Source organism: Varroa jacobsoni, unplaced genomic scaffold, assembly GCF_002532875.2.
Source record: "Varroa jacobsoni isolate VJ856 unplaced genomic scaffold, vjacob_1.0 scaffold_820, whole genome shotgun sequence".
NCBI lineage: Eukaryota > Metazoa > Arthropoda > Arachnida > Mesostigmata > Varroidae > Varroa > Varroa jacobsoni.
The window spans coordinates 244,040-263,059 of NW_019213722.1; the positions used below are offsets into that span (position 1 = coordinate 244,040).

At 42.6% G+C, this 19,020-nt stretch overlaps 1 long non-coding RNA gene across 1 annotated transcript; it reads left to right on the plus strand.

Moving 5' to 3' along the window:
- The first annotated feature begins 11,267 nt into the window (after window positions 1-11,267).
- Window positions 11,268-16,979, plus strand: LOC111264090 (uncharacterized). The gene is made up of 3 exons (XR_002682645.2): window positions 11,268-11,910; window positions 15,060-15,249; window positions 16,147-16,979. It is a non-coding gene; the product is annotated as an uncharacterized LOC111264090 (long non-coding RNA).
- Window positions 16,980-19,020: the final 2,041 nt, after the last annotated feature.

A 19,020-nucleotide genomic window follows, 5' to 3' on the forward strand; every position in this document is an offset into this window, starting at 1 on the left:
TTGAATTAAGTTTTTTTTTATGAACTAGCAGACTTTCTACATTGTTTCTATAGCTGAGAACTTAGCTTTCTATTAGCATATACGCAAACATGCCAGTCAACAGCATGTCGTCCTCTGTGCCTTACGGAAAGGCTATTCAGTAATTTTATGAATCCTGTACTTGAATAAAGGGTAGCTACACTTTTTAGGGATTAGCTAGCGTAAGGTAACGGTGTTGCGATGTTTAAAGAATCAACCCATAACCAGGAAAACACATCGAAAGGCCCAATAATTGCCGAGCAAGAAGAACGATCCCAAGGATCTACCAGATCAGCAGCTAGCCGTTCCACTCTTTCCCGCCAGCTTGTTGCGTTCTTTTTGACATCGCATAGGATACTCGTCGACGGCGACGATTGTTGGTTGCTTGATAGGGCCACGAATCGTCACCGTTAGATTGTATGGAAGTCTGTCGGGTCTTGGCTTGGTTGACTAAGCCGGATTGTCTGCGTGGGATGTTTATGCTAAAAACGCCAACTTCATAATCGGACTAGCAAAAGCGATCCTGGCCGCCCACGCAAGCCAACTTCATGGCCTTCCATTCTATCGTTAGCTCTACGACCCTTCACCACGACTGTCCACCAATTATGAAATCACGTCGTTGTAACTGTCACTCGGGATCGAAGCTCGATTATTTTGGGTAAGCAACGAAGGTCATAGATGCATACAGATATGCGCATACGCAAGAATATAAGGTCACTGACGAGAAATGCAAGCTCGGTACGATTTTGAGATTGTAGGCGAACGTCCTGTAACTAGCTTCAGAAGTGCTTGTGACAGAGGCTTCGTTTTAGGGTTAATTAACCTACTAACGTAATCGATACCGCAAAAATTAAGATGGGTCGCCATTAATTAGAGCAATAATTAGACACTGTTATCCATTCGTGTTCAATTTGAGAATGTAACGTTAAGTTTACAGCCGAAGCCAGGCGTATGTCTACAGATCCTTATTGTTGAAGTTGAATGGGAACATTTTGTTATTATTAGCACGAAGTATTCGACGACGAGTTAACTACTAAGATCACAAGCGCTAATTTTATTACTAATACCGCAGAAATACTCAAGTAGTGTTTCAACTACTGTGTAATATAGATTAAGTCAACATGTGTGTTCCAACACCAAAACACAAAACACTACACGACGGACGATAAAACGTGTTCTCGAGTCTTCCTCTATAATAAGGCTCGGCAATTGTTAGGAACCCGCTTGACGGGTAAGCTTCAGGCCCGGGTTTGACAAGTCCTACGTGCGCTCAATTCGAAAACCAGCCAAAAGGATCTTGTGGTATATTTTGAAGATGTCCGTTTCAGGGCGGCAGAAAATTTTATTGGGCAGCGCCGATGGCAGTACACGTAGATCATGGCATTCTATACGGTAGCTGCGAGCATTGCTTTGCTCAGAATATCTGAGTTTGGGAGAGAATTGAAAATAAATTTACATTACATGAGAGTAGCAGGGTCAAAAGACGCGGAGCGCTAAGCTTCGAGACAATTCGTATAGGTCACAGGTCCCCGCGATAAGCAAGTGGGTAACGTATTTGCCTCTTGATCTTTGGAACAAGTTGTAGTGTAGGTTCGAATCCGGGCCTCGACAAACCTCGTTTTGTGCTGGGAGCCAATCATCTAATGGAATGTCTAACGGCGATACTGGTCGTGTAACTCGAAAATTGTCAATCAGACAATGTTCTATTGCCTAATAAACGGCTTGCGTTCAATAACAAGACACCCGTATATACAACATGACGTATTTAAAACGAAAAATTGATAACCATGCGTTTTACATGCGGCACAGAATGGAATAGATAATCCCTGTTTACATGAAAGCTACAGATATAAGTGTCATCGTTGAATTTCAATAGCTTAACCGATTGTACGGCAGCCAAGTAGAGAAATAATTAAGTTCAAATCATGATTAGAAACTTAATTGGCAATAAATGATATTAAGAGCATCAAGCGAAAGCGGAACAAGATTAGCCTGTTGGTATATACTGTACATTTGTAGGTGGGTCAACTTGTGTTTCTTCCAGACAGGGGTAAAGTTTTCGAAATGACGACACACGACTCCGTCCAGTAAAGCACCTTCTCAAGGCGAACGGCTATTTGCTTCAAGTATGACAGGGTCTTCGCTCGAAAGTTAAGCGTATGCTAAGCAAGAAACGTATGGGGTGAAAATCGTGCATCAGAAGCGCCCGGTGGCCTATTAGCGTTTTGACAGGGTCACCTGCTAACGCATCTTGCAGCGTCCGGATACGCTGCAAGTATAGAAAACACATGCGATATTTAAATCAAACAGTCCACTGCATGTTCCCTCACAGGACCATCGACTTGAGCGCATGACACATGAGCACCTTTGGACCAGTAGATGAATTCGTTGTTTTTCAGCTCGTAGGTCAACGTAAGGCCTGCTTCATAAATATGCAGGCCGAGGTTTTGATTCAGTCTGAGATTAAGTGGGCTTTCGTATTGCAAAGTATATCGCGTTCGTCAAACATCAAGTTGCTGAGCTAATAGTTTAAGTACTAATAGTGAGAGAATAATGGTAATGCTAATGATAACCCGGTGCTACATGCCAGAGATATAAGAGCGGTATTTATGTGAACATGTTTGAGCAGAGCAGGCTTTCAATATCACTTTGTGTATCTAGTTAGTAAAAGTAAGGCGCAAGGTGCCACAAAGCCATGACGACATCAGGGTCCATCAAAATTATAACCCCGTTAGCTTTCTTCCTGGCCGTTCTGCCGATGGTGCGATGGTTGCACCAATCTTCCGCGTTGGCAATCTCGACGCTGTTGTAACACGAATTCGAAACTTTTCTGAGTTTTCAGCAGCATCAACAAACGCGGCTGCTGATATTGCTAGAATACACACAGTTTGGCGAGCGTGTCAGGTCAGCATTAGTTCTTCAGGTGACATTTGTCATCCGAAAACTACGTTGAGCTTTCGTTCTCGTTGAAACCAAACCGGTATTAACAATATGTATTGTATGCTGTTGGACGTACGAAAGAGTAAAGTGCCGATGCTAGCATGCCCAGAACTAACTGCCCATTGCGTAATAACGCAGATACCAACCACACGCACCTTGCAGCCGTCGAACAGAAGCAGTGCCCCTCCTGCTCCCACCCCGTCACCTTAAAGCCTCATTGGATTCGTAGGATTAAGTTGTATCGTATTGTGCATCTTGCTCCGTTTTGCCGATGCTATATGCATTTTCTGCTATTTCAGTTCTGTCTGTGGTTGTATGACGCTGAGTTTTGCATGTGCTGTTCCGTAGAAAATGCATGTTGTTAGCGCTACATAGGTTATTACTAATAAGAATCTGTAGTCTCCAAGACTCCAACAAAGAGAACTACTATGACAAATACATGGTACGTATGCCTGTTCTAAAAATGACTGGTGAATTTTTGGAAAGCAATTGTTGAACGGATGCTAATCGATTAATGATGCACTTATTCACACTATAAATTAAATCATAGGTAAGGTGTGTGAGGTACAAGACAAGCGACACCGCATATACGTTATAGATATAACTGAACATCTGGGCATAAGTGGGCGACTCTAACTACCGCAAGCTATGCCGAGTTGTTCTAGCTTGCCCCAGCTGTTCCCCTGGCTTTTTTCTCTCCTTAGATAAATTTTGCTTGGCTTTTCTCATTTTCACTTGGCCTGTTTATTTAGCCGCCATAAATTGTGTAGCCACAGATGTTGTGCCAAACTGCTCTTCACTTCACAAATATTATCAAATCAACACGAGACGATTCTAGCGACCTCTAAGGGTTGACTCTACACCGCAGGCTACCCCGCTACTAAATGTTAAGTAGTTGACGTGGAATAGAATCGTTCAACGGCACGCCGCTGCGTACGCGTCTAACCAAGCTAATTTGGTTGGAAGCTATTCAGAGGGCGGGCGGGTGGGTCGTTGTTGTCTGCCGTATCTGCTGCAGAGGCGGTGATGTCGCCGATGAGAGTTACGAGTGGCCTAATTTGCACAAATCGTCGTTGTTGTCGTCGTCCTAAAGTTACTGCAAGAGAGTTGCGCTTTCTGTTCGTTAAGCCCTTGAGGCAGCTAGAAAAGGCAGCTGTAGAGGGCAACTCCTACTTCGATGTGTTCCATGGTTTGCGTCCCACCGCCGAATAACAAGCATTTTGTCAACATATTTACGGCTTTCTCTTGCCAGCTAGTGTCGGCCTACCAAATTCGTCAATTCCTGGTTCACATCAACCAGGGGGTGGCCACCGAGGTTATTTCAGTTGGTCAGACATTGGCCATTGGTGGTACAGCTGTTCGTCATCCTGTCCATTGGTACTCTCGCTTTGTCGGGAGGGAGACAAGGACTTGTACGTGAGGAAGGGCTGCCGGCTGAGACGATACTGATTCTCCAACCTTCGGCTCGTCGACGGGTAAAATAAACAAGACTGCTGGTCTGAACGCGTATGAATTAATGTTTGCTGATAGAAATGCTTTAAGTTTGATCAGAGAAAAGAAATTAACGGGAAAAAGAGCTTAGAGCATAAGGTGATGAACGAATTTTACTCGTTTTAAATGCAACGGGTTTTAGCATGCCACAAGTGGCCCTCTACATATGATGGCAAATGTTAGACTAGAAACAGGTATACTGAATGATGTCTAAGACAAGCTGGAGCTATAAAGTGAACAAATATAATGTTTGCTTGCAAATCTTATAGTTAAATAAGTAAACGAGTAAAATCGGCAGTCGAGGCCAGTTATCGAAATTTGAGGTTCATCAAATTCAAAATCATCAAATCATCCAGAATTTAATGCATCCGCTAACCGTGATGGCTCCGTCATAACGGGTTTGCCTACTGATATTAAGTGCATATAGGAAGAAATCGATCACAAATACATTTCAAGCCTCCAGTATAAGTTCGAATGGTATAAAAGATGATATAACGATTCCTTATTTTGTTCTACCTTTGTTGATCGTTTGTACTGAGTCTCCAGCCCTGATTAAAGATATCTGCACAGGCTTATTGGGATCGATCGCATAAGGACTTCTGATAGTAGAAGAAAATCTTTTGAAATACCTTTCTGTAAAAGGTTTAAGGTTTGCTTAGGTTAGGTGATCTGATACTTAGGAAATGCCAGCCTGCTCGCCAGATCCGTCGACAAAATCAAAAGAGGTTTAAAGAAGGCAAATATTAGCAGTAATACAACTAAGAGATTGACTGAATTACATACGGTTCAACTACTCGAGAGGGTATTAGTGGTAGCTGAAAAAGCCAATTGAATTTTGACACAGTTGTATTATTTACATAAAGTCTAGCGTACCCAGCTTTGTTCGACAAAAATATTTACTAAGCGATAAAAACAAATAAACAAGGAGTAATACTTAACAAGTGATTGATGTGGCTATATTAGGCCTTCCTCGACCTTATACTGATACGACCTTAGAAGGAGTGGCGCTATTTCCAAAGGTTCTGCAGGATCAGTACCTCCTAATATTAGGGTTTTTTAAAGTGCTCCTAAGTATCCACCACAATCTCCATTTAGCTTTTAATGCTTCTTAGTTGGCTGGCTCGATTTTACACGGATTGATGCAGCCGTGTTTCATTTACCGAGAAACAAGGCAAGGGCTATTGACGACATCCGAAAGAGAAGCAGGTAATTTCACATCCCTTATAGCAAAGGGTAGCAGGCTTTATCTAAGCAATTCTAAGTGCATGGTGACTCGAATAGGTCTTTTACTAAAAGCAATGTTGTTAATGGATGCTCCACACTGTGACACTCCAATATGTTAAAGAAAAAAAGTCGACCACGTTTTCATTTAGGTACAAGCTGATAACTGTCAAAATCAGAAAAGGCTTCGCACTTATCTTCTGATGTAATATACGCACGTGTTTAGGTTCAAGGAATTTCTGCCCAGGGCTTAATCTTTTGTGTCAGATAGAAGTTGTCTAATTTGGACTAATAAGCAAAATAGCTATGGTAGACTAGATTTGAAAGAAGTAGCAGCAATAGCCATTGTTAGATATCCGATGGTTTCTTCCTTTGTTCACTGTTTACCGTGAGCTTATGTAACTGCTGCCGTGCTCAAGGCCTCCGTTTTTAAGTTTCTCTCTTTTACTTTCCTTACTCTTCTCGCTCGTCTTCCTCTCACTGCTTCGTCAATGCACCTGCTCGTTTGATACCAAAAGCGTTGGTCTCCTTTCTGGTAGACACTGCGAATACTGCCGACTAGGGCACAGCAGACAGGAGCCGAAGTAGAGGCATATGCTGGAGGAGCAGATGGCGATTAGGCTACCCAGCACCGGCCTAGATTCAAGCCTGACAGGAAAAAGCTAATTCTCGTCCCGCTTCCGTTGTGTGCTCCAACCGAAGCCCTTCGCTTAACTGGAGTGCAGCTCCCTCTACCCCACGTTCGGCGTCCATCGGAGCCAAACGACCCTAGGGCCTTGTGGGCAATTTGTCATGGTAACTTGCCTGGCTTCTTGTGTCGAGCCTTCCTGCGACGGTGAAGTGTCAGTAGGGAGAGCCGTCGCAGCGGTTGCTATCACCGTCCTTTCTGCTCTTTTCTTAGTCCTTCACTTGGCTCATGGGTGACACCAAGCGGCTCGCTGGGTGGCTAGTCTCGGGCATTAGGCGCATGTGCTGTCGGCGTGACAGTCGTCACAGACGAAGACTGGGACCGAATCACTGCCAAAAGTTCGTCGTTTCTGTTTGGCGGTTAAGGAAACGTTGGTGTAGAGAGATACGGGAGATTTGCACGGTTAGATTGACCGCGGTCAAACCGAAACGAAGAGAAATATAACGGTTTTTGTGCGGTGCATTTCCTACTACCAATAGCTGAGAAAAAAGCAAAATAGGATATGTGCGAACGACTGTATTTCTGTTTGTCCATTGTTTTACACTAGACAAATCTCTATCGCTTACTTAGTCAGTGGCGGATAGAAAAATAATGATAAAAGTTAAATAGGCGATTACTCAAAAACAGTAATAAGCTAATGACCGCTTTTCAAAATTGCAAACTGCCCATAGAGCAGGCTCCCTGCAAAATAGCACTCGTTTTTTACTGACATCGTATGTCTTGCTCTGCTTACAGGTAGTATAAAGACATCATTCTTCTGAGGAAGCTTAGACATTCTTTGATTAGTGTTAGATCGTTCCTTTTCAAAATCTGCCCCCCAATAAAGAAAACCTTTATTTACTCATTTAAGCCACGTTGATAATCATCTTCAGGTCCTACACTTATTACACTCACTGGGTTGTCATGTAACTAAAAAAAATAATCCGCATCGCCATATTGCGATCGTACATGCGAAGTGCATGTATTAATGTACTTACATGTTAACACGATGTGCTTTATTTCGCCATGGTCGTCACCGAGTTTTTACCATTCCGACTCCTGGCGTCGTCTTAACTCGTTGTCGTTGTCACACAGGCAATGTGCAATCCGCACGTACTAGATGCATAGGGTTTCGGTCGGAGGGTTAACGAAGGCGGTAACGGTGGTGGCAGCTATAACCGCGAGAGAGAGAGAGCGCGCAGACAAAATGGTACGCTCAAGCGATGCCGGTCGCACTGACTGAGCCAAAGGGGTGCAGACATGGCTAAAAACTGCTCTAGCTACGACGGTATGATGACGTGTAAGTCGGCTCCGTCATGGCCCCGACCCCCGATTTCGGCGAAGTGCAAAATCCTAGCGACCGACTGACTGATGTAATGAAAAAAATGCACTGCACAGCTAGTCGCGCGTCTCCGTATTGGATCTTGGTGCAGGAAAAAGGGGAGGGAGGTATAAACCGCACGTCATCTACACCCCTATAGGAACTAGGCGCTCTTCTCTGCTCCTCTTGTGCCTAAATCCTGGCGGTCATCGTTGCGTTACTGTACGGCCATTTGCTGCTATTGCCGGGATTACTCCAATGATCGCGCTAAAACCCAAAACACCCCACCCGCGGCACCGCTTTTCGACGCCAAAATCGTCAGGGTCATCCCCTTTACGTTCCGGAGGATCGCTTCATTCACCCCCACGTGGTTAGGCGCCCCCTACACGCCAATTGGGGTATCACCATGTTACCTCGTATGATTTCCGAGAAGTTATTGCGTCGTGTGAAAGAGAAGGAAGCTGACGCAGAAGAGAACTTGCTAGTTAAATAACCGGAGTGAGAGAACATAGAAGTTATGATTCCGACGTGATGCCTAACCGTACAAGTTGTCGTCATTTAACAAAATCAGAGAATGAAAGTACTCATCGTAGGAACCCTTTCTGCGGTGTAAAGATAATGTACGCTTTAGCAAATTTCTCAATACAACTATAGTTTAAACGGGTCTTCGAGTCTCTCAAATCATTGTTTTATTTAATTACGCCTGTCGTGCAATATATGTCGTTAACGAGGCTTAAACAGCAACCTGTTAGAGTATTAAATGGAATACAGATTATGAATATAAAGCATTATCTAGAAATCATTCATTTGATTACTATATGTTGCTTTTTTATATAAAATCTGCTATCATTCCTCTGTTGTATATGGTTTTGGTGCACTAAACCTATTGCCTACACGAGCCCTTTATTCCACATTGCGTTACACGCATACAGATAAATAGAAACCACCATTAAGGAGGATTTAGACTCTAGTCCGAGTGAGTCAGTGAAAAATGATTAGAGGCCAGAGTCACACTTAACAGCATTTGTAACTATTCTAGAACAGCCGTACGCGCTGAGTTTGAATCTCATTGCCCAATTTCTTACGAACCCTCTTAACAAGTATAACGCCCAGACGTCAGCGCGATGGCGCCTTATCAAATAGTCATTTCCTTTCAATACGTGCCTGTGTATGTCCCTATAGGCATCCGCGTGAGGGCCAGAAAGGAAATCTTTTTCATACGTAACTGACTGATGGATAAGCACACTCCGCTTGCTCCGGCATGTCTGGCTAGGGCGGACTTTCCGCACTGATGGTTGCTGCCTTCTTGCTTTATGTCTATAGAAGTTCTAAGTCCATTTCCCTTTAAATCCGAAGTGAGTGCAGACAGAAAGACGGAAGAAGGTGCAAGCATGGAGAAGCTATGAACTTCTTCTATTGCACAAGTGGAAAAGGCCGACTCAGCAGGGGGCAAGAAGGCGACAGGATGGGAATGAACTTACAACAGGAAGACGACTTCTCAGGGAGTTTCCTTAATATTTTTGTACATATCATGCTTGGTTTTTATAGCAGTGTCCGAGCGGAGAAGGGTCGCTACGACTTAAAGCGTGCGGCAGGGAGGTTTAACCAAGGGTGCGTTGACTTTATGGGATAGCTGACTTTAGAGAAAGAACTCTCCGGACTCACAGTTTCGACGAAGCGAACCGCATCATTTCTCCAACTACGTCGTCCGTATGAACACGTATACATTATGTAATCTGCTCAGATAGGCAGCCACGTTGTAACAGAGCGCTACAGCAGAAGAGAATGTACGAGCTGCCAAAATAAAGAAATGTGCTTACTAATTTTTAATTTCGCTAAATATGAGTACCGGGGACTTTTTGCGTACCGAACAAAAATGATGGGTTATGAATATATTTTTTCGAAATACGCGGGTAGAAAGAGTTCAAATTTTCATTAAAAACTAAGAGGACGCTTTTGTCATTATTCTATCCCGCGTTCTGAATTACAGCCAGTGTCCTACAAGGCCGCAATAGTCTACGTTATGGCAATGTTTTTTATCGTCTACGTATGCATTCTAGCACGTTCATGTACGACAGGTGCAAGATCCACAATGGGACCACCATCCGCTGTCGTCTACAGCCCGCGCTACCGTCCTTATCGTGCACAGCTTGGTCATGTCGTCGTAGACATACTCTGTTTTTCCAACATAGCTTAGCTGGCTTGCCTCTTTAAGTGCACTCACCACTCTTTCTCTGTTCTCCATCAAGAATGCTCCTATGAGTACGATGTTGGATGGATCGTCCACGTCAACGCTTGCCCCGCGTAGCTTCCCCGGCGCATATCATGCTGAGCGTTTCAGCATGCACGCATTTACGTTTTCGTCCATCTTAAAAGAGTTTGCCTTTGTGGGTTCATTTTGTTCCTCATAGATTCCAATGGAACCAAATCCACGACTGGCCCGAGTCTGCCCACAACGGCAAAACTAAAAAAAGAGAAAAGCATAAGTTTCCCAACAACTGAGAAATGCAGCAACGTCTTCAGACTCTTTTCATTTGCCCAGTGGCTTTCCTTTTTTTTTTTAACAAACACTTGCAAGCTTCCATGTGCGCTTATATGCATGTATCTAGACATTCCAGATCTAAATAGAGCACTTTTTATCATTGTCGTACGTGTAGCAGCCAAGACTGTGCAGTAATCTTTGTCGCTGGCATAGTTTTGTCTATGAGGCTCCGCCGATTCAGTCATTGCATCTGCTCGTACCAAGACCCCAACTGCTATCGACGCAAACGAGAATAGCAGACGAAGATAACAACATTTCTTATCAGTGTACCCGTCTTTAAGGCTCTTTGTTCCCCTCTGGCTTATAGTCGTTCCCCGCGCTGTCCCCGAAGGGTAAAGAACGCAACGCCAGTTGCGGCTAGACCCGACGTCGCTATTCAAGTTAAGCCTCGAGGGCCAGGACCCGTTGTTGTGTTGGCCCCGGGCTGTGAGGATGCCAGGAGTAAGAAGTGGCCGCTTTCATTGACAATGGTTGTTATGTGAACACAAATAGAGAACAGACCGCGCTTGGTGTTATATGTAGCGTTACCGAGGCAGGATTTCGATGATTTTGCTAGATGCTTTTCAGGCCGAGCTGGAGACACGAAAGTAGCTATAGTAGTGGTACTCTAAGGGAAGTTGGCATAACCGTTGTCGTCGTTACGGCCTACGCGTCATAGCAGAAAGTCATATTAGTGGCAGACGACGACGCCGCGATATAGACTTTGGCAAAGCTTTCTGTCTATTTGAGGGTTTCTCGAAAAGAACGTTATGGCGTATAGCAGCCACGACGAGGCTGAGATATGTTCGGCGATGTCGGTACCCACGCGGGATAGGTCCCTTTGTCGTTATATATATGTGTGTAGAGTACGTAAGTGGGAATAAGTAGCGTGTAGTATTGAGAAATCAAGAGGGAGCATCGGCTAGAGGAAAAATAGCGAGTATGTGTCGGAACAAGGAAGCGCAGTAGCTGTCAGCTCGAAGGCCCAAGCAGCAATAGGTGTTCTCCCACCTAGCCAAGCAGACAGGTAGGCAGGCAAGTAAGCGGTCGACTTGCCTGTGGAAAGTAGGCCTCTGCACCCCGTAGAAACGACGCCCGGAAGAAAGCTAAGCGAGATGTTTTCACGTACAATATTTGCTGAAGGCACACGCGCGTGTTGGTGGAGTGGGTAGCCTCCATTGCCGCCAACACTGTGACGACGATGAATAGACGCCGTTGCTCAGAGCTGTGCTTCTTGCAGAGGAAACTCTGAAGCCAACGAGTTAGCTACAAGCGAGATACGAAGGTGGGTCGTGAACGAAAATGGCGCTGCTGGTAATGATGATGGTGTAGTGCAAGACCGGTGAATCGAGCCTCTCTAGAGTGGATGGATAGAAAGTGAGAAAAACAGCAAGAGAACGGAGAAAGATTATTTTCACTTGCAATTTCACGAGAAGCACGTCGCAGTCGAATCACCGTGCTTGCTTAACAGTTCGTGAAGCGGCAGGCGACTTCCGTATACGTTCATGCTGCTGCTACTGCCAGTACTACTACCACTATCACTGCTGCTTCTAACACAGTTAGTACGCTTAACGGAACGATACACAGGGATCAGTTCGTGCCGTCTAGCGCTTACAGCTGGTAGCTGTAAAAACTTCCTCCAAGTCGTAGCATCCTAAACCCAACAGCAAAGACAGGGAAACGAGAAGAACACGTGTGGTGCGGTCATATACACATATACGTAAATAGCATGTAAGTTTACTTACACATCTGATTAAGCGATGGATGAAGAAGGTGAAAAATCCACCGACACTTTCGTTTAGCCAAGAAAAACCGCTACAGCTGATTCAATGAGTTTTACCAATGTCCCTGCTCTGTTCTAGGAAGTCCATGATACGGGGAGCGTTTTCGGTATCTATGCGATACTTAATAGTAAACCGGGTTTTGATAAAATGGTTACTGGAATTTTCACAAAAAGCAAACGTTTTTTTAAGCATTCTTTCGTAGTATTTTCCTGGCTGCTTGCTAATACAGTTATTTCGCAAGCGTCAGCAATAGATTGATAGTGATACACAGCTGAATGATTTTTCTTCCATAACCCTTTCTCAGCTGGCGGTCAGTCCTACGCACAGTTGACGTTAGCAGGAACGGGACCAGGTTGCCTGCACTGGGACAGTGGCAAAGCGATACCAAACCTTCTCAACTAGCGAAACTACTATAAAGTTGAGACTAATGACTTACTTCCAGAGAAGGGTGAAATTCTTTTTTGCTGTATAAATCCAATCAGGTGATATATGCAGTACACAGTCCTCTAGGTCAAAATAAGTTACCCTGGCACCGAGCTCGGAACGAGTTCAGATTTACCAAAACATGAACCGTTGGTGCATCCAGGTCAGGACCGGAATTCGAAGAAGGGAACTTAGCAAGCCTTCTGCGTGCCACAATTCGTAAACAGGAATTCTACAACGGTAGTTGGAATGACCCTTGAGGCATGAGCCATAACCAGGCTCTATAGAATTCTACAATATGTGTCTTTAAAATGCACACATTTCTGAAGGCTACTTTTTCCCCAGTCCCTTTGAAATACACTGAAGCCACGTTTTTCATCCAATAAAAATTCGAATAGTTCAGTCGTTGTTATACCCGCGTGTTGTTACGATGCTTGAGCACACACTGTTCGTGGTTATGTGCGGCCGACCTTTCTACGCCGTTACGTATACACAGTATCGGCAATCAGAGTCAAAACGGCATTTGCTTTCAATTCGAGAGTACACACATCGAAAACTGTTGTTTTCTTGGCCTTCTATATCAAAAGGAACGCGCATGAGCCCGTTCGTTTACCGTTACAGGCCACGACCATAGGTCCTCGGATCTCGTTCGATCCTGGATGCCTAGTAGCCTACTACAGGTCCTCTACGCAACAAGCCAAAAAAAAAAAAACGCTGAGGGAAATAACAATATGGACGATAGGAGTCCATTTGAATTTGTTACATACAAATTACTACTGGTTAGCTTAGGCATGGCATAAGAATAACCATATCAGCTGCGGCAAGCTATAAAAGTTACTTAGATCAACTCGGAAATTCCAATAATGCTATATTACATGCAGTTACTCGTGGGCTAGTTCCGCTTACAGATACACAATGCAGATAAAACAAATATTACAGCAATAGTTTTGTGTTGCGCACTTTGATAACCTAAAGACAACGAAATCTCGTCACAATAGATCATAAGAAGGTACAAAAAAAACAAAGAAAAAAGAAATACATCGGTACTTCGAAGTCATTTCTATTTGTATGTTCTGCACCCTGTGCATGCTGCGGGATTCGTCAAATGGCGAGCCATATGAAAACACAGTTATCAAAAACCAAAGCTTAACTGTTTCATTTCTAGGAAATCAGGCACAGCTGAGGAAATGCGCTGGCTCTCAGCACACTTGTGACCTGTATAGGCTAAGCATTATGTCACAGTACGGAGCTAATGCCATAGTTATGAGTGTAAAAAACACTACCTGCTTTCAGATCTGACTTTTGCAGAATTTTTTAAGGCGACAAATACGACCTCACAGCTTCAAAGTTATTTTCCATACTATTTAATTCACTGTATTCGACGGCGGAACATCTATGCTCTGAAGTAATTTAGTACTCTCGGAAACAAATGTAGACCAATACTTCCATTTTCTTTTATTGTCAAAGTATTGTATACCTTAGGTAAGATGTAAAAATCTTTCTAGAAATAAATCATGGACAGTTTTTTTTGTTTATCGGTCCTTTCAAATCTTTACAAAGCTTATCATCACATACAAAAACAGCTATCCAAACACCCTAGTTATAGGTTTTCCCATACACGCGTTATATATCGGCTTGAATAATTTGCACAAAAAAACAGATTGTTTAGTTTTCCTTTTTCGTTTGATTACCTTGCGTTCCATATTCATATAGTATTTTGTGTTCTACGTTCAACGACTGACGTGGCATGCAATGCAGTCGTCGGGATTTATTCTTGGTGATCCGTTGCTATCTAGAGTATGGGGCATATGGAGAGAAACTATTTCTTCGTCGCACAATCGAGCTGTTTGGTGAACCGTTGTCATAAATAAGGGTCTGCCAACTATCGCAGGCCAGGCTTGGAAGGACTCTGAGAGAAAGAATGCGACAACCAGGGGGTAGGCAATATACGGCACAAACGAACGCTATGTGATATATGTGCAATCGTTATTATTTTTGTCGCTACTACATTTGAGGTCTCTTGTACCTTTACCATTGCTGATTGCGAATAGGACATTTGTCCATTGGAGAGCCAGTGTTGATTTTTCCTTGTCCTAATAGTCATCCAAAACAAGGATAGTATACACTCTTACAAGAGCGCCAACAAACGTGTGTATCTATTATCTCGTGTTTTTGGCACTCGTGTTACCCCGTGATTCAGGTTACGGCTGTAACCAATATGCGGATTAAAAGAGTTTGCTAAATTGTTGATTTTATTCCATACTCTTACCCTGATGCAGGCGATGGTGTAACGGGGACCGATTTGCAAGAAACTGAGTAAAAATACAATTGACAAATGAGTTAATACAGAAATGACAACCCCATGCTTGGGATTTAATAAACTCAATGTCTACTTCTATTTCAGAGAGCTTATTAAAACTGAAATACGGGACCCTTTTAGATTGTGTTGCTTTTATCACACGCGATAAAAGTATGAATTTTCTAAATCTAAATTGAATTCAATGAATCGCCTGAACTCGAACTTGAGATTGTTCGAGTGCATCTGAAAATTATTTTATGTATTTTCTTTCTGATAAGCAAAAATATCGACACATTCCGTATAACGTGTGTATCTAGTATGTAGCGAATGAGAAAATCGTGCTGTATAGTATTAATGTTTATTATGACCTAAAGCCCTTTTCTCGAACGCGCCGCTGTACGGAAACTGTTCAAATTATCTTGTCGGACCGATGGATCTGTCCCAGATGATGGACGAGGCAAAGGACTGCACAGTGTTAAAACAGAACAAGTTTGCAGCATCTTACATGGACACACGACGCAGCAGAGTGCCTGATCTCAAACTCTATATATACCACTCGATCAGGTTCGTAACTTTCAAATATATGAGCTTTACGAGAATCGAAATCTGACTGCATTCGCCGGCAAAGCTATAATTGAAATTTACCAATAATAATAGTAACACGACGCAAATCTGACCGCTTATAATGAACGCTGGTTCGCCGATGACCACAGAAACACCATCTTGCATATATGTCCGTATAATGCTATGACAACGAATCGGTTTGAACACTTTTATTGTTAGATGTACGTATACTAACATAGACGTAAGAGCATTCGCTTGGAAACTGTAATAGAATCCTGACCACTATTCGTGTTCAGTGTACTTCAGGTCGTAAAGACATCCTGAGCGATTTCCCCGTTTCGTCGTGTTCTGGGATAGGATTTTCCTGTCGTGTACGAAAGCGGTCCGGGAAAGTTTTCGTTTTTGATCGTGCTTTGTAAGCTAATGCAGGCGCCGCCGCGTGTTTGTATTTTTGTTATTTCCTTTAAGAATTTGTACGCTGTTTAAGGCTTTATTGGCCTGCTCCATTTTTGCTCCATGTCCCATGTTCTCCACCTGAATACGAATGATCTTTGCAGGGCAACCCTGCAGACGCCATTCACTAGAAAGTGCCAGTTAGCCGGACTGCTCAGGGTAACCAATCGCATGGCGTTATGCCGGAGGTACTCCAATCTTATCGACAAGTAACTAAAAATGAAGAGATTGCACCATAAACGAGGCTCACGCTTTCAAATATACCACTTGCGACCTGCTGATCTTGCACATTAAGAATATCATTCGCTCTTTCTACGGAATGCTTTATGCCATAATCAAATTTCAGGTAAATATCATAAGTAAACAAAGAAGTTCGTAGTAAGCCAATTATTACCCGAAGAAAAAAAAGACAAATCCGTTAGATCGTTTTCGTGTTATTTTCAGGTGTTGCCGAGTTATTGGGCAACGGAGACCGTGTCGCCGAGGTCGACGCCAGGTAGAATCCAAACGATAGCCAATACTCCTCACATATTGGTCAACACTCTAAAAATAAAATGTTAATCACCACCTTTCCCAATACCCTCCAGCTAAGCAGTACTTTTCAAACAGTAGTGAATGTTCTCTGTAGAAAAATCAGAACCAGTATGACTACTTAACAAAAAAAGACAACAAGACCGCCATGAAGGCGCCGACAGGGCCAGCAAACACGGTAACAAAAACACAGCGTGGTGCACCCTCACTGAAGACTTTTTCCGTGCTGTAGCCAAACAAAAACAGATATTTCGACGGAATTTGTTGCCCATACGAAAAGTATCGTTCCTGCTAGTCTAATTTATCTAATAATATCACCGTCTACCACGATTATGGCTTCAATTCGATATTTATTCGGGATGCGAATTTTTAATACTAATCAATGCATCATCACGCTACTTACACTTACACTTACTAATAACTAAGTGTAAACTCGCTACAATGTCACTTAAACATATCGCAGCTAGACATTTTGGGTCGATAGCATGCCAGAGACCATAGAAATGAAAAGAGAGCTTGAGAAAACAAAAAACAAAAATATTCAAAAAAGCAGAAAAAAAACAGACTAATTGTTGAACGACCTAATTCATAAAAATATTGGTTTTCAGAACGATTGTTAATTTTTATATCAGAAATTCAGCTCTGTCAGAAGTGGCTTTTGAGCTATGCTGCTGAAATCTTGAACTCTATAAATCTAAATTTAACCGAAAATTTCCAAATAAAGCCGAATAAAGTTGAAGAATGAACGGATCGAAGTCTTAAAATTAATTTCGAAAGTTACGAGTGGAACCTAAGGAAATTGGTCATCTTTTTTTGAAAATATCTTTCTAAGCGTCTGTGTTCGGAACTGACTAGTTGACTGGTCGCCCCTAAATGCTATAAGTAATGTCTATGAATAGTGGTGCTTCATAGAAACAATTAAATAACTCTATTGAATATCAACAGGTATTGGCCACTTTCGGTACGCAATATTCCTTACTTCTCTCTGTTCTGCGTCTTTTTGGTTCCTTATTTTCTTTTTCGCGAGAGAATACGGAAAAAAATGTGTCTTAGCTTTAGAGCAGGTCCAAGCCAGTACGGATCACACCCTGCCTTGGACAAAGTTTTTTAAGGAAACGATGTTATAAATATAGAAAAGGACAGCTTCGTCGCCTGCGAATTAGCTTCAAGAGCCTGACAAAGGTCAAGGAAAAAGTGTTAGCAATGGTAGTCTGCAGGTCTAGTAGAATTAATAGCTAATGGTGACGCACGAAGTAAGATTCGAAGCATCTAGTTTTACTAGTCTAATGTATTTTCGTATCAGTGGACAAAGTTTAGGTAGCTATGCATATAGCCCCGGAAACGTGAGCATGAGTAGTACATGAAGCGAAAAATAAGGCTTGGAGAATCTTGGCGAGCTGAACACAAAGCTTGGAAGACTTTGGGAAGGTTAGGAGTTCCGTACTTGTTCAAATCTGAGGATTTCATGCTTATGCTCTGTGACGCATTTGTGTACGGCGTATAGAAGCACAGGGAACAACGAAATACTGCATACGCACGCGAACACCTACTCTACCACTATGTTCCTAAGGTCGGGACGACGTATACCTCTCTTTTGCCTGTCAATAGATAACACTGACAAATGCTATAGGCCATAATCGGTGAGCCACCTTTGGAGTCATGCCAGATACGTTTTTGGTACGAACATGTGTCATAGCTACATTTGGGGTCACAACGATTATTGTGGGGTGCATCTGTATTTTCAAAATATATGTTGGTGAAAGCGTGCTTATGGCTAGGAAAGTATTATTCATCTAATTCAACCAGCACTACGCTTACTTCGTTCTTACCTGGAAACCTGTTCGTTCCTATGCGCACATGTCCATCTTACCCAACTGCAATCCTAATATTCTCAAATCTTGTTTGTACTATACAATTTGAAGGGGCTTTAGCCATCATAGCTGTTAATTACAACTTATAAGAATAAACTTATATGAAAATATATGTGTACGATCCCCTCATCGTCACAGAAGCCAATTACGAGTATCCACGAAGAGTGTAAAGAATAAAAAAAGAAATATACTAATATGATTATATGCAACAGTCTCGGCTTCCTTATTTTTAGCATAGTATATTTTTGAATTATTTCGTACGACAAGTAGGCCTTCGGAATCTAGGTTCATTACGACTGTTTAGTATTGTGCTATATAAGGTAAAATCTGCAATAGAAAATTTACTTTTGTTCACTACAATGTAGGGGAATACTTAAATGCGAATAATTAGTCAGTCATGCAAATCGTATTATAGCTATTTCTCAGGGGAATCGTATCAGCTACACAAACGACGGTATCCACAACAGCGAAGCGCTGAGCGGTTTTGAATAAAAGTGTACGGCAAGAACAAGATAACACTATTCGAAAATTTTGCCGTTGGCCTGACAGCATCGGTTTTATTTATTTACTCATTTCGTCGGTCAAAGCTCCGTGGTCAGTCGTGGCCACTAAACGTTCGGTTTCGAAGACCTCAGCAGCAAAAACTGTTATAGCCGCATAGCACGGTCAACAGAAGTAGGACTAACTGTCGTCTCTCTCTCTCTCTCTCTCTCTCTCTCTCTCTCTCTCTCTCGATCTCTCTCTAGAGAGAGAGAGAGTGAGATAGATAGATAGATAGATACATCGATTTACATACATAGATAGATAGATAGATAGATACATCGATTTACATAGATTTACGTAGATAGATAGATACATAATTTTACATAGATAGATAGATAGATACATCGACTTACATAGATTTACATAGATACAT